The sequence below is a fragment of the Bos taurus genome, chromosome 5, assembly GCF_002263795.3.
Source record: "Bos taurus isolate L1 Dominette 01449 registration number 42190680 breed Hereford chromosome 5, ARS-UCD2.0, whole genome shotgun sequence".
In the NCBI taxonomy this organism is placed as follows: domain Eukaryota; kingdom Metazoa; phylum Chordata; class Mammalia; order Artiodactyla; family Bovidae; genus Bos; species Bos taurus.
In genome coordinates this window covers 117,184,143-117,208,817 of record NC_037332.1, presented here as the reverse complement: position 1 = coordinate 117,208,817, position 24,675 = coordinate 117,184,143, and the positions used below count along the sequence as shown (strand labels likewise).

The 24,675-nt window shown below is 52.3% G+C and overlaps 1 protein-coding gene across 2 annotated transcripts in view; it reads right to left on the bottom strand.

Annotated features, from left to right (window-relative positions):
- Window positions 1-24,675, bottom strand: part of TBC1D22A (TBC1 domain family member 22A) — a 256,637-nt gene that overhangs the window by 21,831 nt on the left and 210,131 nt on the right. Inside the window, exon 12 of one of the 2 annotated variants that reach the window (XM_005207532.5) lies at window positions 6-24,675. This exon is cut by the window's right edge and continues 15,863 nt beyond it. The gene's annotated coding sequence lies outside the window, so the exon portion shown is untranslated. 2 annotated transcript variants of the gene reach the window in all.

Sequence of the window (24,675 nt, the reverse complement as noted above, 5' to 3'; positions counted from 1 at the left end):
ACAGAGGAGAAGGTCAGGGCACGGCCCCCACGGGCCGGCCGGGAACACGGAGCCGGCCAGCCGGCACGCCGGCACGCAAGGCCTTCGCTCCTGACTCTCGTCTCATTAAAACAAAGACGGTTTTCTCTGATCTGGTGGCCAGCCACAGCGGACGTGCAGGGCAAGCAGGCCCCGTGGCTTTCCTGCATGGATGATGGGCAGCGATGACAGAAGGCCAGTCTCAGGGGCCCCCACTCCACGCAGCCCCGTGGGAGGGGGGCCCCCGCTTTCCCCACAGAGGCTGATTTCTTGGCCCCGGCCGGGAGGCAGGCAGCAGAGCAGGCACCCCGCCCGGGCACTGCCTGGCCACGACGGTGACCGCCAAGTGTGGACGGCAGGAACGCTGCAAAGCCCCTCCTCGGCCGCTGCCTCAGTTCAGACAAACGCCACCAAGGTTCGCAGCCAGGGTGCCCAGGGTGCCCCCTGCACTGTGATGCCATGTCGGTGTGACAGCTGCATGATGCTGCTAACAGTTTACTAAGTAAAAAAAAAATAAAATCCACATTGCATAAGATGGTGACACCCTCTGGAAAAAAAATACTAGGTGAGGAAGAAGGATGGGAAACACCAGGGGCACTCAGGGAGGGGCTGGTGTGTTACATACAGCGCTCAGTCGCCTAACGTGACATTCAAACAGAGACCCAAAGAGGGCCATCCGTGCAGACATCAGGGTTGGGGGGGAAGGCAAAGGCCCTGAGGCTCGAGGCTGCCGGCAGGTTCCAGACACAGCAAGGAGGTCAGGGCGGCTGTCCTGGGCCTCACTCCCCAAGGTCCTGGGCCACACTCCCCGGTAGGAAACCAAGCTCCTCTTTCCGGCTGCTTCTGAGATGAGCCACATTCCCCAGTAGGAAACCAAGCTCCTCTTTCCGGCTGCTTCTGTGATACCCTGCTTGTCTTGGATGCTGCGCATTTTCCTTGTAATATTTATTCTGCTAGAGCTACTCTGAGCGTGGGAGCTTCCATCAGTTTTGGAAAACTGTCACCCATGCGGCCAGGCAGACATCCACCGCATCCCCCTCCAGCTCTCTGTGTTTTCTCAGAACCTAGGTGCGGTGGCGGTGAGGCCTTTTCCGTGTTCTCCACTTCACTCAACCTCTCTGCTCATAAGCGCCACCTCTCGTCTCTCCAGGAGACGCACTTTCTTCCACTCTGTCTTCCAGTTCACTGGTCGTCTCTTCAGCTGGATCACAACTCCTGTCCGACTCATCTGTCACATTTGAAACTTGCGTGGCTTCTCAGGCCGGCTTTGTAAATTGTGAGTTTCCCTCTCCTCCTCCTTTCGCGCTCACTGTGTTCCTTTTTCATCACTTTGAACACGTTGAACTTGTTTTCCAGCACATCACAGGTAACTCTGAACTCTGCGGTCTCTGTGGCTCTCTTTCTGCAGCCCGTTCTCTCTGCTGAGTCTCACTCTTGGTAGCCTGCCTCCTCGGACGTTAGGGATTCCCCCTCTCAGAGCTTGTGTGTGATGAAATAAATTTACTGTTAAGGCAGGACAAAAAGTGTCTGACACAAATCCCTCTCTGCCTAGGTCACTGCTCCTCGCCGGCGTGCACTGTGCCCCGACACGTGAAGCAGACCCCCAGGAGACACAGACCGCCTGCTCCCCGCCAAGAGCAACTCTCTCCCGGCACCAAAAAGGCGAGACAGCAAGCCTTAACCCTGTGAGGCTCAGGATGACCTACTGCTTGCCTCGTACGTGCAGATCTGGAGTAGGCAAACTGTCAATCTGTCATCTGATGTGGAACTCCTTCTCTCAAATATCTACTAATATATACCTGTGCTTCAGCTTCTAATGGGAGGAACAGTCCTCAGAGCTTTCTGAAAGACTGTCTCCCAGGTTATTATCTTCAGGTTGGCCTGAATAAAAGGCATGCTAAGTTGCTTCAGTCATGTCTGACTTTGCGACCCCATGGACTGTAGCCCACCAGGCTCCTCTGTCCGTGGAAAATACTGGAGTGGGTTACCATTTCCTCCTCCAGGGGATCTTCCTGACCCAGGGATCAAACCCTCATCTCTTGTGTCTCCTGCATTGGCAGGTGGGTTCTTTACCATGAGCGCCACCTGGGAAGACCCTTTTTTCTTAGATTGACTATTCACTCGTTTTTTTGTCGACATGTTCTTTGTAACTTCTATCTGTTGGAAGTCTTTGAGATGTGTATCGAAAATGTTTTTCTTTAGGGGGAAAAAAAAATTCGTATTTACTTATGCCAGAAGCCAAAGGCCCTCGCTATTATCCCAAGACCGGCTTCAACTAAACCTTCAGCCTGAAATACTGTAGACGAGTGAGCGAAATGAACTGGGACTGCAAATCCGCGTGAGTGCAGGGCTGCGCTCGGGGGTCCTGACGGGAGGTGCTTTCCTTCCTTCTTCCCTAACGGCCACGGCCGCGGCTGACAAAGGCGAGTGGCAGCAGCTGCTCGGCCCCTGGACGGGTTCCAGATGAGTCTCCTGCCGGGGGCTCCCCGCCACCGGGCAAAGGCCTGGGAATGACCTGGCAGGTGCCAGCCCCTCACTCGGCGTTCAGGAGGGTGGGCTGCAGAGTCTGTGTCCCATAACACGGGTCCGCGACCCCGGGCTGTGGGTCTGTGCCTTCAGTCAGCAGCGGCTCTAGGTTCCCGTGTGCAATGAACGCCATGTGCTCGAAGCACCCCAGAGCCATCCATCTGGTCCGTGGAAAAATCGTCTTCCACGAAGTCAGTCCCCGGTGCCAACACGGTGCGGAACTGCCACCACAACGTTCCCAAGCTGGCGAGCAGAGCGCGGCGTGAGCCACGCGTTCACGGGAACACGGCATTCGGGGAAAACGGAGGTTTACAGCTTCACTTAAGTGGACTGTTTGCCTTCAATGACTTGGTAAATTACACTAAAATAACAATTTAATAAATAAAAATTTCATATCCTAATGGAAAGTGGGCTTCTGCTTTAATGAAGCTTAACCTGGACAATAAATATCCCCATCGGCTGCCCGGAGTGGGAGAGACGAGGAGGCAGCACGTCACACAGCCCACGGCCGGGGCCCCCTAGGAACAGGGGGTCTCCATCATCTTCGGGATCCAGCACCTACGATAGGGGCCTTCCCGACTGGTGTGAAATCAGCCAAGTGGACCAGCCGTTTAACAACAAGCCCGGGGGATGCAGGAGCACGCGGCACTCTCCAGGGACCAAGGACATGCCCCCAGGAAGCCCCCAGGGCAGGGCTCTCGATGACCACAGTGGGCACCCCCAGCGCTCACCCCAGGAGCCACAGCGTGGGGGCCATTTCAGAGCCGGCTCTGGGGAGGGTCTGCCCCGGTCCAGGCCTTCCAGCCGCCATGCACTGGGCCAGGCTGCAAACCCTCCTCTCCCACCTCCCCAGGCTCCAGATGACTTGGGAGGAGAAGGAAGCCAGGGAGCTGGCAAGGCTGCTCGGCAGGAGACGGGACCCACAAGCAGGCCTCGTGCGTGGGAGCTTATGCTGGGATAGGAGGGGCAAAGACGCCAGCTTCTCATTTCCTCCTGCAGCCCTGGGGAGAGGCGGACGGGGTGGTGGGAGTGCCCTGCCACAGTCTCAGCCCCCCATTCCTATGATCCCGCCACTGCTCGGCTGGAAACCTCCCCCCGTCGGAGATCCGGAGGAAACGGCCCCTCACGGCATCCAGGGCCCCATCCCACCGGGCCAGCCTCCGCCCCAGGTGACCCCCCTGCCGGCCCGTCCCTGCGCTTGCCACGTGCACCCACAGCCACAGCCCTGGGCCCAGAGCCAGCACTCAGGAAAAACTCCTGCGAGCCCGGGTGGCTTCAGAAACCAGGTGAGCCTGGTCTGGACAGTCCTGTCCAAGCCTGGGCTCTGCTCCCGGGGCCCAACTCAACTGGCCCACAGGTGGGGGAGCGGGCCGAGGCGTGGAGGAGGGGAAGGACGTCCGCTGGACAAGGGCAGGGCTCGCCGGTCCACAGGAAGTGCCCCCGACCACAGGCCGTTCCTCCCTGCACTGGAGGCCACGCTCCAGCCTCCTCGGGCCACCAGGCTCCAGCCTCGTCGGGCTGCCACGCTCCAGCCTCCTCGGGCCGCCAGGCGGTCTGCAGAGCAAACACTCCTACCCTTTAACAAGCGGGTCAGGGATATTTTCCTCAAGATGCTGATGGTTCTGGCTAATACAACAAGAGAACATTCTGGCAAATCATGTTTCAGATCATTTCAGTGTCACCCTGTGTTACTCGCTAATTAAGAAAACGGAGCTGCGCTGATAAGATACCCTAGGACCAGACGGGATCGCACCGCCAGGGGCTCCCGTGAGCGCCATGAAATTCCTGCTTGGTCTTCCGCACTTTACCCTGCAAGGCTCACGTGTAGAGAAAGTGGCCGGGCTTCTGCTGCTCAGCACCGGGGTGGCAGGGGCTCAGACCACACGCTGCTGGTGACGTCGGCACGACGGAACAGCCACAAGGGGGGCCAGGGCTGCGGCTGGACAGGCAGTGCACTGTCCATCACCTCTCTGAAAAACAAGCCTGGAAGCAGAGTCTCCTACCAAATGTTCACCCTCGGAATTCTGAGGCCGGGAAATTCTGGAGGCCAAGGAGAAACACTGCTCCTATAACAAACACCACATTTAAAAACCATAAACCTCTCTAGCTGAGGAAAAGACAATTCACAGAAGGTCCCAGACACACTTGGAAATGACCACTCAGAGCCCCATTCCCATTCTAATCGGATCAGACATCCAAAATCTAATGCTAATGTGGACATCTGTCTTTGGCAGACAAGGGTGGGCAGACCAGCTGGGGAAGAAAGGATTATTTGATAAATGATACTGAAATAGCTGGCTATCCATAAGGAGAGAGTAAAATTAGATCCCTACCTCATGCCATAAGCCCCAATTCAAAGTGGATTACAAAGCAGCCTTCAAAGGCAAAACCTTAAGAGCATAAGCATCAATTAAAAAAGAAAAAAACCCAGTAAATTTGACAACACAAAAATTTTAAACTTTCGTGTGACAAAGGCACTAGAATTACGGTAAAGGTACAAGTCACAGACGAGCAAACCCCATCTGCAGAGTGCATATGACTGACAAAGGACAGGAGCCACAGCATGCGTCTTTTTATAAAATCCCCCTATGAGACAGAAGAAGACAGGCTACCTGGTAAGAAAAGCGGGCCAAGGATGTGAACACCCTGGGACAAGCTGCTCACACTCACAGGTAAGCAGGGATGTAGAGAGCAAGGTGGGTAGAAGGAAGAAGTCAGCTCCTGTTTTTCAAACGGACAAAGCCTAGAAACTGTGGAGACTGCAGAGTTCAGGGGAGGACGTGGGCTGAAAGGAATTCTGCACGTGCTGGGGGCAGGGGCGCGCCTCACTGGAGAGCATGCAATGTCGAGATGGTCACCTCTTGTAACCCAGAAAAGCCCCGTCTTACACCGGGCACACCCTGAGCCACAGGGTGAGAAGACTGAGTGCTGCTGGCAACTGCAAAAGACTCAGAGACAGCTCGGATGTCTTTCAACAGGAGAATGGATAAGTTATAACACATTCATGCAGTGAAACCATAAAAGGTGAAAATAAATGAAATACAACGACATCCACCAAGATGAGTAAGTATTAAAAAATAAAGCTGAACACAAGAAGCAAGTCGCAAAAGAATACGTGTGATGCCGTTTATAAAACATTTCAGAATATTCATTAAGAGCATACAAATTGTTTATGGATGTATATGTATGTGGAGAAAATGAAAATTAAAAAAAGCACATGTAGACATTTTATAAAAACCAATTTCAAGGTAGTGGTTATCTCTGGAAAATAAGGAAGAAAGCCTGAATGGCATATGTGAAATTAAATTTTTAAATAAGTAATAAACAATCGGAAACAAAAATGATAAACGGTCAGAGTTGACACACCTGGGTAGTGAGTACACAGGCGTGAGCTGCATCGTAAGCTGTGCTTCTCTCTACACTGAAGACTTTTAAAATACACACATAACTAATAAGGACCTACCGTGGGCTTCCCCGGCGGTTCGGAGGTAAAGAATCCACCTGCAGTGCAGGAGATGCGCATCTGATCCCTGGGTCGGGAAGATCCCCTGGAGGAGGAAATGGCAGCCCACTCCAGTATTCTTGCCTGGAGAATCCCATGGACAGAGGAGCCTGGCGGGCTACAGTCCATGGGGACGCAAGAGTCGGACACAACTTAGCAACTGAACAGCAACAAGGCCTCCTGTACAGCACAGGGAGCTCTGTTCAGTGCTTTGCAACAATCCATATGGGAAAGAAGCTAACTGAGGGGCCGTATGCGCAGGGATAACTGTCTCGCTTCGCTGCACAGCGGAAACCAACGCCACGTCGTAAACCTCCTGGACTCCAGTGAAGAGTTTAAAGAGACTTCTGATGATCAAAACAGAAGGAAAACACTGGCGACCGACTGGCAACGGCCCCTCGCAGGGTCCCTGGGTGCGGGACCACTGACCCCTGGGGCTCCGGCCCCACTCGGGGCGTCATATGGCCGCAGGGTCGCTGCTGTCACTGACTCTGCCCCGGAGGCCCTCACCCTTGGATTCTGACCTCCGTCAGCCGGGGCAGGGCTGCGGGCCTGTTTTCACTCCCGGGGAGAAGCCTTGACTTTTGAGAGAAGCTCAGAGGAGATGAAGAAGGAAATGGCACCCCACTCCAGTGTTCTTGCCTGGAGAATCCCAGGGACGGGGGAGCCTGGTGGGCTGCCGTCTATGGGGTCGCACAGAGTCGGACACGACTGACGTGACTTAGCAGCAGCAGCAGCAGAGGAGGAGAACGTAATGCGGTCCAACTGACCCTGGGTCTCTCGGCCCTTCCCCTCTCCCCTAGCCACTGGCTGGAGGCGGAGGATGGACCTGGATGCCTCCTAACGTTGTGAGTTTTCTTCAAACTGCGTGTCAGGCTCTGCAGTGGATCGAGGTTTGCTTATAAAATGATAGAATGGAAGTTCAAAACGACTACACGATTAGCTAAATGCAAATGAGTTGCGCACGACACACTTTTTGAAAAGCAGGCAATCAGGCAAAGAAACAGTTTTCCTTCCATTTTTTATAATAGAGAAACGGTGATAAAAGGAACAATTTTTCACCTTTAATTGCCTCATTAAACTTTCCTTATAATTTTTGGCCCTGAAATAAAACCGAGTGGCCTTCTGGCACGAGAGATTTTCCCGAGCGTGTGTATTTACGTAGATGGATTTCTGAGGCCATTCAAATGACGGGAATCGTTCCCGGTTCTCTGTGCGGATTCAAGAGCACCAACTTCAGCTGTGCAAGCAAAACCTCCGCGATGACTTCCTTTGAAATATTCATCACTAGGCCAGTGCATTACACAATTACCTACCATGGATGCAGAGCACGGCCATCTTAAAATTCACACCGACACCCGCGTGTTTGGGGCCTGGTTCCGTAATGGAACTGTAAATCACGTTTCATTATGCAGCCGGATCCTGAGGCATAAATGAGCTGATGCCCATCCAGCCGGCCTCACGGTGACTGATCTATTATCTCTATGCCAATCTCTATTAGCTCTCGCCAGATACTTATTGGCATGTGTCTGTCCACGTCTCAGGGCATTCCCAATGGCTGGGTGACAAAGGTCATGGCCCATCAGATTCATGCCGGGAGTCACTGGCTGGATGCTCCTCCAACAGGGAAGGCTGGTCTGGGAAAGGGAAGGTGACCCTCCTGTGGCTGCTCTGACATTATCAATAATTCCCAACTCTGAGGAACATTTTAAAGCTGGAAAAAAAGCATCAAATAACAAAGAATATGAAAAATTCTTTAAAAGTTCCTAATGAATTTAAAAAATTCCACTCCTTGGGTGATGCTGTATCAGGGTTCTCCGGAGAAACAGGACCACAGGGAAGTGTGTGTGTGTGTTGGGATAACATAGCACACGCGAGCACACACACACACAGACACACACACACAGATACACACAGACACACACACACACACACACAGATACACACAGACACACACACAGATACAGACACACACACACAGACACACACACAGACACAGAGACACACACAGAGACACACACACACACAGAGACACACACACACACACAGAGACACACACACACACAGAGACACACACACACAGAGACACACACACACAGAGACACACACACACACACACACACACACACACACACACACACACAGATTGACTGTAGAGGCCTGGGAAGACCAAAATCTGCTGGGGAAGTCTAGCAGGCTGGAGACCCAGGGGAGACCTGATGCTATTCAACTGCAAAGGCCTTCCCTTCGGAGGCAAAACGGCTTCGTGCTCCAGGGAGGTCGGCCTTTGTTTCATTCAGGCCTCCCACTGATTGGATGAGGCCCACCCACGCTCTGGAGGGCAGTCCGCTTTATGCAGAGTCCGCTGACTTCAAGGTTACGCTCATCCAAGTTATACAGAAACATCCAGAACACTGTTTGACCAAACATCTGGGTATCATGGCCTAGCCTGGCTGACACTCAAAATTAACCGTCACCCAGCTCATGACCCATCCGCAGTCGGAAAGGTGTTCTCTAGTGCTACGTCCTCGGTCCTCCGAAACGACAGACGAGTGGCTTACATACTCAGTTAGTCAAAAGAAAAGTCGACGGTCCCTAAGGAGTTACAAGCTTCTATGGCTCAGAGTCACAAGGGAGGATTTGATCCTTAAATGCAGACAAGGCACACCAGTGAAAACCAGTTAAGAGCCAAACAGTGGCCCTGCTTTAAATACGTTGGCACAGCCCCCAGCACAGGCACTGGAGCAGACCGCATGACACTCTGCCCCCTGGGGCACGGACCACCCGGCACCTCCCGGAGACGTTGGGGGAGGGGGAACCACACGTTCATGCATCACGAGTGCCGTGCTGCCTGCTGCAAACGTGTCTCCTTTATGGATGAAATCAAAGACATTGTTTGAATGCTGCTGCCAAAACCCCATGGATTGCACAAGCCAGAGCCAGCACCACAAGTCAGTGACCTCGGCTGCCCGAGCGAGGGCCCCCACCCCCAAACGTAAACACCACACCCCTGACGGCCTGGCGGCTTCGTGAGACCGAGGATCACTGCAGGTCTGCGGGCACCACCTTACAGGCCTTTCTGCTACACTGTCCAGCCTGAGGGTCTGTGCCGCGGCTTAACGTCTGTCAAGGACATTCTTGGCAAATTAAAAGGGAAAAAGATCCTGCTGTGGGTCCCGATTACTTTTTCTTTGAAGCAAGAAATGACATGACACCAGCCAACAACTCAAAGATTCAGTTCTCTCTGTAGACGGAACCGAGCCGGGAGAGCAGAAAGGTCAGAAAGAGAGGGAGTGAGCTGCAGCTTCTGGTGAACGAGCCAGGCTCCTATCACAGCCCTGCGAGTACGTGTGGCACTGCCGGTTGCTGGACCAGCAGGCCGGCACGCCTGGCCATCCACAGGCATGGCCGGGAGAGTGTGGGCGGTACACCCTGCCTGTCTGGCGAGCGTGCTCAGAACCGGTCCCTACACCCCCACCACAGCCCAGCCCTGCCTCCCCCCAGGTCTCTCCAGAGGCACCTCCCCGCTCTCGGGGCTTCAAAGGCCGCCCACCTCGGCCTCCCCTCCCCGCCCTGTCCCGTGGCCTCCCTTGGCTGACTCTGAGGCCTATGCAGTCTCCCTCCGGGGCTCACTGCCAAGTCCCCACCACACATCAGGACATGCGTGTGCAGCTCGCTCCTTAGAAGGCCCTCCCTGCTGAAGACACGGGTCCATGGGGGCCTCTCTGCCTTCCCAGACAGGGCAGCAGGCCCGCCCCAGCTCCCACCCGGCCTCGGCTGCCACGGGCTCATCCAGGTGGGGCAGAGTGTGTGTCTACTCTCTGGGGTGAGGGTGACATTCGATGGGCATGGCACCAAGTTCTGCACCTGGACAGAGCCTGAGAACGAAGCTGACACCCCAGTACCTGTCTCGCTGTGAGCCCGAGTGTGAACCCTGTTAAAGACAGACAGACGGCTCAGTTCCCGGTGAACCTCAGGCTCCTCCGTGAGAAGCAAGTGCTGGGCCAGCAGACACGTTCTCAGGCCCCAGGATGTTAGGACAGGCCTCAGGGTTTGCACTGCAGAGGCAGGATCCTAAGGGAGCGAGGGCCACACACGCGCTTCCAGAAGACAGGGGGTCTCTGGACGCCCACCTCTGTCAGCATGCCCGCATGGCCTGCGGCCTCGTGAGGGGGTCTCTGTAAACTCTCGTTCTGCAGTACATGAACGAGGTGGATTCCCAGAGCAGAGCAATCATGGCCTGCAGGCCCCGTGGGGCCTGTGTCCACCTGGACAGGGGCAGACCACTCATTTGCTACAACACAGCACCAAAGGACGTGGATTTGGGCCGAAACGTCGGGCTTTCCGCCTCCTGGACTGGGGTCCCGAGGGTTACTCAGCCAGGGGACTACGGGAGCAGACGGTGGTGGGGAGGTGCGCGTGGCACAGCCTGTGGTGGAGTCACCCGAGACGCGAGGGTGTGAGCGCGTCCTGAGAAATCACGACGTCCGGCTGGCGCAGAGCTCCCTGCAGGCAGCAGCCGGGCCTCACATCCCCGTGTCTTCACGCTGCTCAGTGCTTGGCACCAGGAGATGTGCCTCCGGGTGGACAAGGCTCAGACGGACCAACAGATGTCCAGTCTGAGCGCGACGCAGAAGCAGAGCCCCAGTCTCCTGTCCCCGGCCCAGACTCTTCATTCTTAACCGGCTCCCAGGAGATGCAGAAGCAGAGCCCCAGTCTCCTGTTCCCGGCCCAGACTCTTCATTCTTAACCAGCTCCCAGGAGATGCAGAAGCAGAGCCCCAGTCTCCTGTCCCCGGCCCAGACTCTTCATTCTTAACCAGCTCCCAGGAGATGCAGAAGCAGAGCCCCAGTCTCCTGTCCCCGGCCCAGACTCTTCATTCTTAACCGGCTCCCAGGAGATGCAGAAGCAGAGCCCCAGTCTCCTGTCCCCGGCCCAGACTCTTCATTCTTAACCAGCTCCCAGGAGGCTGTCACAGAGTCAGGTCTGAGAGCCGCCTGCGCTGTGAACTTCCAGGGACAAGGACCCACCCTGCCCTCTCCTGGGTCTCCCCTAGGAGCTGGCCCAGAGCTTCTACACACAGCGGCATTCAGAAAATGACCAAAACACTGATTAAGGGAAGGAAGGCCGTGTTCCCGTTCCCAGTTATGGACAAAGCTTGTCAGCTCCCAATGACCGAACATTCAAAAGGCCTCAAGCACCAATCTGGGGCCAAGACTTAAACCAGGAGTGAGTGAAAACTGCTAGTCGTGTCCAACTCTTTGCGACCCCATGGACTAAACAGTCCATGGAATTCTCCAGGCCAGAATACTGGAGTGGGTAACCTTTCCCTTCTCCAGGGGATCTTGCCCACCAAGTAATCAAACCTGAGTCTCCTGCATTGCAGGCAAATCCTTTATCAGCTGAGCTACCAGGCTAAGCCAAGAATACTAGAGAGGGTAGCCTATTCCTTCTCCAAGGGATCTTCCTGACCCAGGAATCAAACCCAGGTCTCCCATACTGCAGGTGGATTCTTTACCAGCTGAATTAACAAGGGAAGCCCAGGATTTACACCAGCCCCCTTGCAAATAGGGCTGCGAATAAGACTGTTATTGCTTCGAAACAAATTTGAGCACAAAGAATCCACATTCACCTAACAGCCATTCTCTAGGGAATTCCCAGATTTGGCAGAAAACACTGACGATAGAGAAAAGAACCTCCTGTGAGCTAAACAAGGAAAAGCACACAGGAACCATCCCTTGTGTTCACCAGGTGATGTATGGGCAACCTTCAGAGGCGAGCTGGTGAGGGTTTAATTTAGAAATCACGATGACCTCACAGACTCCAACATTATCTGGTGTGTTTTAATTCACTGCTGTCACAATATTTCCCGATGTTCAATCTGCCCATTTCCGACCCCTTTAAATTGGGCTTCCGAGCAGTCTAGGAGAGGTCCCAGCACTCTATATGATGAGATGCTGCAGAGTCTTCTAGAACATTCCTGCCTGACCCTGAGGAGCCTCCTTCCTCGTCACAGGAAATGATACAGAGGCTCCCAGCTGGGGGTGGGGGAGGCGCCAGGGGGTCGGTGTCTGCTTCCCCGGGGTTCATCACTGGACCCAGTAATCTTCGGTGGAGAAAGTCAGAAGAAGGGATTTTACTGCTTTTAAAGAGAACACATCACAGGTTCATACTGAGTCTTGACTTGTATTTAAGATTCCAGAGCTTTTCCTTCTTTGACGTTATGCTTGATTCTCTTTCCTCTTAGGTGCAAAATCTTATTTCCTATAACATTATCATAACTACTTATTTGCTTTACCCTAATGTATGTATTTATGTGTAATGTGTGTGCATAAGCAATAGCTTCCAGATAGCACTAATGTTAACACTACCAATCTGATTGCCAAGTACAGATTTTAAATTTTTTGGCAATTGTTTTGTGTTTGAGATGTCTGCTGCGAGGGCTGAGCATGCAAACTGCTCAAGAGTCTCCTTGAAGTCATGTTTCTCCGTGTCACTGGGGCCACCAACCAGAGATACAGCGAGGTCTGTTTTTTACACCTTAATTTTGTTCATGCTTTTTAAGGCCCACTTGCTTAGAGTTTTGTAATTGTGAAAAGCGGAACGTGATGCCACAGTAAAGACCTCGACCGAGCTGCGTTTGGAAAAGTCGGGTGGCACACTTGCCCCCAAACACCACCCCTCCTCCCCCGAAGTCACACCTTTCCCACCGGCATCTGGCTTACCTTTTCACTGACTTTTCTCTTTTGTCTGCAAAATAGGTAAATGCACGTATGCTCACAAAAACCTGTGTGTGTGTCTGTCTGTACATGTGTCTGTTCATAGTTTCTCAACCAACTGACCAACAAGAGATGGAGCCCACGCAGTCTGTGCCTTTTCCCTGCCATTAACGATGTGGCCGCGAGCCCTGCAGCCACACGCGGGAAGCGCGCCCCCCTGCGCCCACTGTGAGGAGCCGTGCGCCAGCCCCCAAGCATCAGTCGAGCTGCCCAGGCTGAGGGACGCCCACAGGGCTGCGGGCCCTTTGCGATCACAGGCAGCCCTCTAACAGGTAGGCCCTGTGGACACCGTCTTTTGTTTTTCCTTCAGCTTGTCTTCTGGATTGTTCCTGGGCCAGCAGGTAAGAGCCCGTGTTGCTGGTGAAAGCAGTGATCAGCCCCTGGGTGTTCTTACAGGCCCAGCTGCTGACCTGCTGCGGCCTGTCCTCCCCTCCCCGTGGTCTGCCCGCCCCTCCTACCAGCTTCCCGGACCCAACTAGCGGCTGACGGCTCCCCTTGGGCAGGCGCTGGAGAACCTCGCCCCTTGTACAAACACAACTCCACCCACACAGGAGGCACCAGTAGTCAAGAACCCGCCTGCCAATGCAGAAGACGTTAAGAGATATGGGTTTGACTGCTGGGTTTGGAAGATCTCCTGGAGGAGGGCATGGCAACCCACTCCAGTGTTCTTGCCTGGAGAATCCCATGGACAGAGGAGCCTAGCAGGCTAGGGTCCATAGGGTCACAAGAGTTGGACACGACTGAAGCGACTTGGCACGCACACACGCACGTGTACAGGTGGTGCTAGGGGTAAAGAACCCGCCTGCCAACACAGGAGATGTAAGAGATGCGGGTTTGATCCCTGGGTCGGGAAGATCCCCTGGAGGAGGGCACGGCAACCCACTCCGGTGTTCTTGCCTGGAGAGTCCCATGGACAGAGGAGCCTGGCGGTCTGCAGTCTACAGGGTCAGACACAACTGAGCGATTAAACAACAAACACGAGCATTGCGGCATACACACCAGACGCTCAGGGGGACAAGGGCCTCGGGGCTGTTTTCTCACTAAACCATTTGTTTTGAGATAACTGTATATTGACACTCAGACGCAATAAATAATACTGATAATAATAACTACAGAGATTCCCCTGTCCCCGCTACCTAGTTAGGGGCAGCCCTTCTGATCTTCAGAAAAGGAGGCTGATCAGCTCCCTGGTCTGGGCCCCAGCCCCTCACACAGGGACAGAAGGGCGGAGGCTCACGGACACGTCACACTCGTCAGACGTCGCACACTCGGCACTGGTGTGCTGAAAACGTTCAACCTGGGGGTACGCACGACTTTATCCTCACTGTGTAAATGAAGATTCACATGCTTTGCACGTTCACCAGGGCACACCTGCGTGGAGGCGGGATGCACACGGCCGTGTGACTTCCTCTAAACAGAGTCCAGCTATTCTCCCTTCTCTGGGTTCCTGGTAAGTAAAGATTAACTCAACGGTAAAAATTATACCGTTCGGATCCTTGGCCATTATTTTTTTCTGTTTGGTAACTGGCACACTGATAAGTGAGAATTAAAGCTCTCCATTACAACTGTAATCTTTCTATCAGATCCTGGCTTTATGTTTTCTTATCTCCGTGACTTAGGACATATATTTTGAATATTATTTTACTGCAATAAAACGGCCATCTTTAATTAACTCAACACAATTTCCCTTAGTCTTCTTAATCTTATCATTCCTGTTTTGCTTCTGCTTGAGTTTCGATTGGCAGAGCTTTGCCCAGCATTTTATTTCTAATCCTTTTATGTCCCCAAAGGAAGAACAAATGCTAGGAAGGAAAATTCAAGCAAAATCTGACAAATATACTTTAAGATTACATGAATGAAATATTCATCGAATCTCTGGGTATTTAAAATAATATTTTTGGTGCTCAATTTTACTTTTTGGAAAAACTTCATTCATGACCAACCAAATACTTTTATATTTTGCTATTTTTAGTAAAATTGGTTAGCTAAATTGCTTAACTAAATATTGAGTTAATACAAAATATGTCTTAAATACATGGGAATAAAAGCATACCAGCGGAACAAGAATTCTTCGGCTTACCATCCACTGCTGGAGAGAAAAACTAAGCGCTCACTGCGGAAGCTTCCCCATAGCCAGCCCGGCCCTCTGCTTGAGGCTGCAGCCCTTGGAGAGTAAACGTCATCCCCGACTGTGTTTATCGGTTCCTCGACTTCCTGAATCTTTGCACCACAGTTGTTTCCTTCTGGATCTGAACTTTAGATAAATGTAACACAAAGTGTGTGAACCGAGGACTTTTACTTCACTGAACACCGTGTCCCTGGGACTTGTCTGGTGACCCAGTGGCTAAGACTCTGTCCTCCCAATGTAAGGGCCCAGGTTCAATCCCTGGTCAGGGAGCCAGATCTCACGTGCCACAGCCAAAAATTCACACACTGCAACTAAAGATCCCGCATGCAGAAACAACAACAACAAATCCCACATGCCACAATGAGGATCGAAGATGCCTTGTGCTGCAACCAAGGTGGAGCCAAATAAAACACAAACAGCGTGTCCCTGAGATACACGGCGGCTGCCTCACAGGCTGCAGGTCACTGCTGGTGTCCATCGCCTCAACGAGGCTCCAGTTTCTTCACACACACTACTGCCGACGGGTCTTTAGTCTCCTCCCTTTCCTGCTGCTACAGATCAGTACCGCTGGAATGCCTGTGCATACCCAGGAGTCTTTCTAGACCACCCTGTGCTCCGGAACCAGGGAGGGCCACCCCAACACCTGACCCAAGAGGTGGCTGGGAGGGGCCCAGCGATCTGCACATCTCACAGCTCCCAGCGCTGCTGCAGCCGCTGGCCAAGGGCACTGTGAGGACCTCTGCGCCGTGCAGAGTTCTGCGCAGTGATGGGAGGGCCTTAGGTCTGCACAGTGTAGTTGGCAGCCCGCGCAGAGTTCTGTGCAGTGATGGGAGGGCCTTAGGTCTGCACGGTGTAGTTGGCAGCCACCAGCCGCAGGGGAGCCCTGAGTACTTGAAAGGTGGCTGGTGGAACTAGGGAACTCATGTTTCAGTTCTTCACATTCTCAATAATATTCATTTAAACGGCCACATGTGGCTCATGACAGTGTAGCTCTGAGTGCAAATAACCCAGGAGTGGAATACCTGGGGGAGAAGAATGGGTTTCTTCCAACTTCCCAGGAAAAGGCAAGTTAGTGTTTGAAGAGTTTTTACTAGTTTACGCAGTGTATATGACGGTCTCACGGCTCTACAGCCTCGGTCCTCGCTAAAGTGTGGTATTTTATCTTTACACTTAAGCAGGAGGTCCTTAAACCCTCCCTGGTAACAGGCGCACACACACACAGCTGGGCAGGAGGGTCCTGGGGTGGACAGGGGCTGCTGCTGAGCACCCCAATCCTGAGGACAGTGCCCTCTGGGGACGCCTGACTTATTCAGACGGCTCTCCCCTTCACCTCACTGCCTGCGGTGGACATTTCCTTCTGTCCCAAGAACTTGGTAAGGCCTCAAAACTGAAGCTCAAGCTCGAAAGATTAAAAAAGCAGGAACGGCCCTGGCAGTCCAGCGGTTAAGACTCCACACTTGCACTGCAGGGGGAGCGGGCTTGGTCCCTGGTCAGGGAATTAAGGTCTCGGATGCTGCAAGGCAAGCCAGGAAAACGGTGTCAGTGTCCCCTCACTCTGGTTTCGTTTTGACTCCGTTTCGTTTTGTTTATGGTTTGGGGAATTTTTTAAAAAAATATTTCTAGCCAGTATTTTAAGATTTTCATTAACTGTTTTGCGTGTATAATTTACATAAGGAGAAAAACAGAAGCCTAAAAATACTGCCTGATGAGTTTTGAGAGTTGGACTGTGAAGAAGGCTGAGCGCCGAAGAATTGATGCTTTTAAACTGTGGTGTTGGAGAAGACTCTTGAGAGTCCCTTGGACTGCAAGGAGATCCAACCAGTCCATTCTGAAGGAGATCAGCCCTGAGATTTCTTTGGAAGGACTGATGCTAAAGCTGAAACTCCAGTACTTTGGCCACCTCATGCGAAGAGTTGACTCATTGGAAAAGACTCTGATGCTGGGAGGGATTGGAGGCAGGAGGAGAAGGGGACGACAGAGGATGAGATGGCTGGATGGCATCACTGACTTGATGGACGTGAGTCTCAGTGAATTCCGGGAGTTGGTGAGGGACAGAGAGGCCTGGCATGCTGCAATTCATGGGGTCGCAAAGAGTCGGACATGACTGAGCGACTGATCTGACCTGATCTGATCTGATGAGTTTTGACGAGTAAATGCACTGGGGGAATCAACATCCGTGGGAATAAAGAACGTGCCCTTCCAGGCATCCTGCAAGGCCAGGGCAGGCAGAGGAACCTGCTGTAGGGAGCCGCCTCCCTACTGCCCATTTGGCCAGGTCTGAGACGCACCTAAATGAACGCACACAGCATGCACTCTTGTGACTGGCTTTCACCGGGAACACAGCACTTTCGATTCATCCTCCTCATCGCTGAAACCACTCCCCCGTATGAACTTGTTACCCACCTCCTGCTGACACTCGAGCTGTTTCCAGTCTGGGCTGCCGTGAACAAAGCCGCTCTGACCACTCTCCTACAAGTTGTGTGTGTGTGTGTGTGTGTGTGTGTGTGTGTACAAAACATCGATGTTCATTTCCCCATGTAAAGACCTGGGAATGGAGCCACTGGGTCAGAGGGCAGATATATGTTTAGCTTTATAAGAAACTGCCACTCTTCCTGATGGCATTACCATTTAATATTCCACCAGCCAAGAGGAAGAGTTCACGTACTTGCCAGTATTTAGTGTTGCCAAACCTTTTGAATTTAGCCACTCTGGTGAGTGTGCAGTGGTGTCTCACGGTGGTCTGATTTGTATTTCTCTGATGACTAATGATGTTGAGGACTTTTTCAAGTGTTTATTGGCTATTCATCTATCTTCTGTTGTCAAATGTCTGAGTCTTTTATCCATTTTTTAATTGAGCTATTTGTCTTTGTAATATTGAGCCATGGGAATTTTTGTACGCCCTAGATAGGAGTCCTTTGTCAAATACATGCATGATAAATATTTCCTCCCAGCGTGTCTCTCCCTGTTCTGGACTCTCCCTGGTTCCACTGATCTATTATCCAGCCTCATGTCAACACCACACTGGCCTAATTACTGCAGCTTTGTGGTGTGCCTTGAAATCAGGACGCTCAGCCCTCCATCTTAGTTCTCCTTCAACAAAATACTGTGAATTCTGCAATATTAGGTCCTACGCACCTCCAGATACATCTTAGAGTAAACTTCTTAGTTTCTACAAAAAAGCTTGGTAGAATGTGATTCAGAGTGCCCTGACTCTCACATCAATTTGGGGAGAATTAATATCTTAACAATGTCTTTCAGCTTGTAAACATGGTGTATTTATTTCACCAAGTATTTCAACTTCTCTCAGCAACGTTTTGCAATTTTTAGTGTAAAAATCTTAAGTGTCACTAGTTAAAATTAAACCTAAGGATTTTAATGAATTTCATGTTAGCATAAGTGGTACTGGTCTCTAAACTTCACCTTCTAATTTTTCATTGTGAATACACAGATATTGTTCATTTTGCATATTAATCCATATCCAGCATCTTTATTCATTCTCCTTCCTCTTTATCCTCTCTTCCTTCTCCTTTTGTCAGACTCTTTAGGATTTTCTATATACGCAATCCCTAAGGACTTTTAGTTTCCAATCATTACACTTTTTATTTCACTTTCATTCTTGACTGCCCTGGTTAGACCTTCAAGTACAATACTGAATATAAGTGGTGAGAGGAAATATTCCTGCCTTTTCTCAACTTAGGGGGAAGCATTTGACAACTTTACCATTAACATGAGGCAAGCTGCAAGATTTTTAGATGCCCTTTATCATCGAGGACACTTCCCTCTGTTTCTAGTTTAGTGAGAGTTTTCTTAGTGAGTGGGTGTCTAATTTTGTCAAATGCTTTTTCTGCATGTTTTGACATGATCGTCTGATTTTCCCCCTTATCCTCGTACTGTGATCAATTACACTGATTTTTTTATCGTTACACCAACTCTGCATGCCTGCAATAAATCCCCTTGATTGTGATGTACCATTATTTTGATAATTTACTTGATGCAATTTGCTAAGGCTCTGTCAAAGACTGCTGCAACGTTTGTTACGTAAGGTATCGGTTTATAATTTCTGTTCTTACAATGTCCTTGTCTCATTTTGGTATCTGAGTTATGCTGACTAATAAAAAGAGCTAAGAAGTGTTCTTTCTTCCTCTACACTCTGAATCTCTGTAAGACTGGTATTATTTCTTCCTCAGGTATTTGAAAAGTTCACCAGTGAAGTCATCTGGGTCTGCAGCTGTAGGAAGGTTTTCAATTACAAAAGCCATTTCTTAAATGAACATGGGGCTTTTCAGGCTTCTTATTTCTTCCTGTGATCCTTCGGGAATCTGTCCGTTTCCTCTAGGTTGCTAATGTTACTGTTATGAAGTTGTTAATAACATCCCCTCATCATTTTTAAGTATCTGTAGGATGTGTAGTGATGTCTCCTCTTCTTCACCGTAGTGGTCTCTCATCTGATCTTTTTTTTTTTTTCTTTTTTTCCCTTCATCTTGATTAGCCTAGCTGGAGATTTTTCAGTGCTGCTGAACCTTTTATTAAACCCACTTTCTATTTTTATTTCCTCTACTGTTGGCCCATCTTCTATTGTATTGATTTTTGCCCTTTTCATTTTGATTTCCTTCCTGCTGCTTACCTGGCAATTAATTTCTTTTTCAAGATTCTGAAGGGAGAAACTAAAATGACTGATTTTAGATCTTTCTTCTTCTCTGATGGGTACACTGACAGCAATGTGGCAGCTCTCCAAGCACCGTTTTAGGTGCATACTACGAATTCAACTGTTACATTTTTATTATTCATTCAGTTACAATATTATCTGATTTCCTTCTGATTTCTTTGACTCAAGGATTCCTTGGTAAGTATGCTAATTCTTGCAAATTTGGAGAATTCTAGACATCACTCTTACGGCTTTCTAACTTAGTTCCATCGTGGTTGGATAACGCACTCTGTACAATTTCAATTCTTTAAAATTTTCAGACTTATTTTACGGCCCATGAAATAAACTGCTGTGGTTACTGGCCACTGTGTACTTGAGAAGAATGTGGTTAGATATCCCAACTCATTGGATTATTAACAAACCCCAGCAAAGTACCTGATGCTACTTCTATCTGTCTCCTGTATCTTACAGATTTGGGCCTATTTTTATCAGTCACTGGAACAGAACAACTGAAATCTCCAGCTACAGTTATGTCAGGTATTGCAGGGGTATTAATAGCCATTAATGTCTTTCTGCGGTAATGGCTCCATTTTCTGGCTCCCACATTATGTAGCTGCTGTCATCTAAGTGCTAAGTGCTGCCCGGAGTAGAAAGTTAACAGGGAAGAGCATCCCTTCCTCCACCCCCACCCGAGAGCCTAGCCTGAGGCAGAGGTGTGTGTGGCTGTCTCCGGCTCATCCTTCGTCCAAGTGTCTGGCCTGTCAGTCTGGCTGCACCTAAGTGCCCGGCTCTGCACTCCCGACCTGCGAGGGCCACAGACTCCATCTGCCCCAAGTGTCTGCTCAGATCCAGGCCTAGAGACTGGCAGAGCCCCCTCCCCGCCTCCCCTCTATTGCTTCCTGGGCCTCCGGGATGTCTCTGCTATCCTGCTGGGGTCCTGCAGCACAGGTCTGTCTTTGATAGACAGTCAGCGTTTCTGGGTGACCTGAGGATCCTGAGATCTGCGGGTCACGTGACACGCCGTATTTCAAATTCCTGTTGCTGCTGTTTGGGCTTCCCAAGGGACGCAAGTGGTAAAGAGCCTGCCTGCCGATGCAGGAGGCGCGAGAGGCGTGAGAGGCGTGAGAGGCATGGGTTCAATCCCGGGTCAGGAAGATCCCCTGGAGGCCATGACAACCCACTCCAGTGTTTGTACCTGGAGAACCCCATGGACAGAGCAGCCTGCCGGGCTGCAGTCCACGGGATCACAGGGAGTCGGACGTGACGGAAGCGACTTGGCGCGCACAGTGCTGTTTGGTCGCTAAGCTGTGTCTGACCTTTTGTGACCGCATGGACTGCAGCCCGCCAGGCTCCCTGTCCGTGGGTTTTCCAGGCAAGAACACTGGAGGGGGTTGTCATTTCCTTCTCCAGGGCATCTAAAGCTCAGCACGCTTTAAATAAGGCCGTGTTGGACCGACACGGTAAGTGGCGTGGGGTCTGAGTTCTCTAGAACTCCTGGGTTTGCCCCTGGGCTCTGGACTGCCCCCTCTTCAGTCTGATTTATCCAGCAGGCAGTGAGCTCTGGGCAGGGTGAGGCGGGGGGAGGCGCAGGGAACAAGGGCTGGATCTCACTGGCCTCTGTGCTCCTCCCCATCCCCACTGGCCCAGCCCAACACAGAGCAGATGCTCCCCAGAGTCCTGATGGACGGGCTGGAAGTGCAGGCGGGGGCTGGAGGGGGAAGCTCCCAAACATCCAGCCGAGGCCCCTGGGCTTCCTCTGACGGCAGGAGAGGCGCCAGTGGAGGGGATTAGGTGGGAAGCAGCGGGGCAGCTGCCCGGGTGGATGGAGCTTCTGAGGCCCCCAGGACCAACCGGACAACAGGACTGAGGCAGCTCCGCCTGCAGGGTCCCACCTCTCCCCTGAGCAGCTATCACAGCGCAGCTTAAAGAAGCTGATGCTGAAGTGTGTAAAGAGAGAGCATTAGACAGACTGCGTGTGACTCTTCGTCCAAACCTATACAAAAAGCTAAATTATTCACTTGAGTGGATGTAGCTTGGGAACAATGAGAGACACATTTCACAAATGAGCCTCTTTCTCTCCAGAGAAAAGACTATGGGGCTGCCCGGGAAGGGTCAAGACTCAGAATTAACAATGAGCCTGCTTCCGGCGCCTCCTGAGTTGTCATGGTGACACCGCCAACTGGAAATGGCTGACATCCGCCGGGGCTGTCCCCAAGTTCTCCTAGTAGACGTGGCGACGTGTGGGGGAGACAAGAGTGAGCACAGGTGTCACCCCACCCAGTGCCGCCTGGAGCTCCACCTAAGCCACACCCCGGCAGGATCCCGGGACATCAGCACCACCACGCTCACCGCTCCGGGAGGACAGTTGGCATGTCTAGTCTGAATCTATGTCCTTTAATATGTGCGCTTTACACAACCCCCATGCAGGGATGCTCCCGAGGCCCACCGAGAAGCAAAGGGCTGTCTGCCCCTCACTAGCTTTCCTCCAGAGAAGGCAGTGGCACCCCACTCCAGTACTCTTGCCAGGAAAACCCCATGGGCGGAGGAGCCTGGTGGGCCGCAGTCCATGGGGTCGCTAAGAGTTGAACACGACTGAGTGACTTGACTTTCACGCATTGGAGAAGGAAATGGCAACCCACTCCAGTGTTCTCGCCTGGAGAATCCCAGGGACGGGGGAGCCTGGTGGGCTGCCGTCTGTGGGGTCGCACAGAGTTGTACACGACTGACGCGACTTAGCAGCAGCTTTCCTCAGCCTGCAGAGGGGTCTGAGTGCCTGTGTCCGCTCTGTTCACGTCTTGCCCTCCCAGCTGCCGGCCTGTGGCCTGGCTGTCAGGTCACCTCCCCACAACCAGCACTGTGATCGGCTGGGAACTGCTAGTCCTTTAACTAGTCCCAGTCCTGGGTGCTCACTGGAAGGACTGATGCTGAGGCTGAAACTCCAGTGCTTTGGCCACCTGATGCGAAGAGCTGACTCATTGGAAAAGACCCTGATTCTGGGAAAGATTGAGGGCAGGAAGAGAAGGGGACGACAGAGGATGAGATGGTTGGATGGCATCACTGACTCCATGGACATGGGTTCGGGTGAACTCCAGGAGTTAGTGATGGACAGGGAGGCCTGGCGTGCTGCAGTCCATGGGGTCACAAAGAGTCGGACACGACTGAGTGACTGAACTGAACTGAACTGAGTCTTTTAACCACAGCCTCTTATGGCTCAAAACTATGTTGGCAGGACTCCCCTGGTGGTCCAGTGGCTAAGCCTCCACGCTCCCAACACAGGGGGCCTGGGTTCGATCTCTGGTCAGGGAACTAGACCTCCCAAAGGCAACTAAGAGTTTGCATGATGCAACCAAAGATTCTGTATGCTGTGAATAAATAATCCCGGCATAGCCAAATAAGTAATTTAAAAAATAAACAAAAAACCCCCAACACCATCTTGGCAGAACTCTCTAGAACAATCCCCCGAAAGGGGCCAAGGAAGGTTCGTGTGAGTAATGGGAACTTTCTGCCTTCGACTCTGGGGTCTGGTCTTCCCTGCTCCTCTGCTGGGATTCTGTGATGTTCCAAGCAGAAAAGCCGGCAGGATGGATCCCCAGCAAGGTATGAGGTTCTTGTGTTAATAAAGGTGCCAACGGCACAGAATAGATTCAGTGCTTCAATACCTTGAATAAAAACTGTTGTGTTCTGCAGCCTGGAACAACATTATGCAGTTGTGGCTTCCACAAAGTACATGATTTCCTGTTTCCTTGTGAGTTTTCTGGGTCACGTGTATTTCCTCACCGAGTCTACACTTCTGCTTCAACAGTTAGAAGAGTCTTTCGGTATCATTTTTCCTGGAATAATTTGTTATCCATCATTTTTATGGCAGCATTAAATTTTAAGAGAGAATTGAGAGGGACAGAAAATCTATCGCATATTTCCAGCCCCCAGAGAAAGCCTTTAATAAATTTAGAACCTTTCAGTGCTACATTGTGATCTGACCCCAGGAGCAGGAGGCTGCCTGGGGCCATCTGTCCTTCCTGCGGGGCTGTGGGTCCCTCTGCAGCAGAGGACCGCCCCCTGGCCCCCAGCTGGCAGAGCAGAGCCCGGCCTGCAGACCCAGACTGCAAGACACGCTCAGGAGAGGCACAGAGCCCGGGGGCGGGGGGGGGGGAGGGGGCGACAGGGCGGCGTCACCCTCCCCTGGAGCCAGGCCTGGCAAGTGTTCACCAGCGTGCCCTACAGGACACCGGGCTAAGCGGTCCCCACCACCTCCCCGTGCAGCCCTCGGCGACGCCGGCGTGCCAGGCTGTGCGTGTGTGTGGGCACGGAGCCCCGCCCGGAGGCTAGTGCGTGCAGGGGTGAGGACAGTGACCCCATGGAGAAGCAGGGGCACTAAAGGGCTCCAGCACAGCGCTGTGGGGAAGGGAAGCGGCGGTGCCTGCATCTGAAACCTGGTGGAAAACGCCACTCTGCTGAGCCAACTTGAAGGTCACTTCCAGCTGAGTGTGGGATGGGGCGCTGCACTCCTGAAGCCAGGAAGGCCCTGTGGGGACGCTCCGGGGACTGTTTCAGGATCACACAGGACCCACGGGCTGGGGAGGAGGGAAGGAGACAGAGGCTGGACCGAGGGACCCTGAGTCTTAGTCTCTCCAGGCAGCTGCACAGCCTCCCTTCCCTGCAACCCACCCCCCAGCCCCTCCCCAGCCTCCTGGGCTCTGCCCCCACTTCCCTCCAGTTCCCAGAGCTCAGGCGTGTCCCCTCAGCCCATGTCTCCACCTCAGTGTGCCCTCCACGAGCAAGCACACTTCTGTGCGCACGCGCAGAGGGTCTCTGAACACCCACGCCGTCCCCATGCACCCAGAAGCGTGAGGCTTCATCCAGTGACACTCTTAAAGCCCGGGGGCAGGGCGCAGCTCCAGCACCAAACTGAGCCTGTCATCTGCAATCGGAGAGGCAGCCGGCCTCAGGGGAGGGAGGCTGAGCCGGCCAAACGCGCTTCTCATCAGAGCCCCCCGCCCCCCCAACCCCTGGACTCACCAGGAGGCCGCACGGAGGGAAGATTGATGTCCGCATCATAGGGCTCTTTGGACAGGGAGAT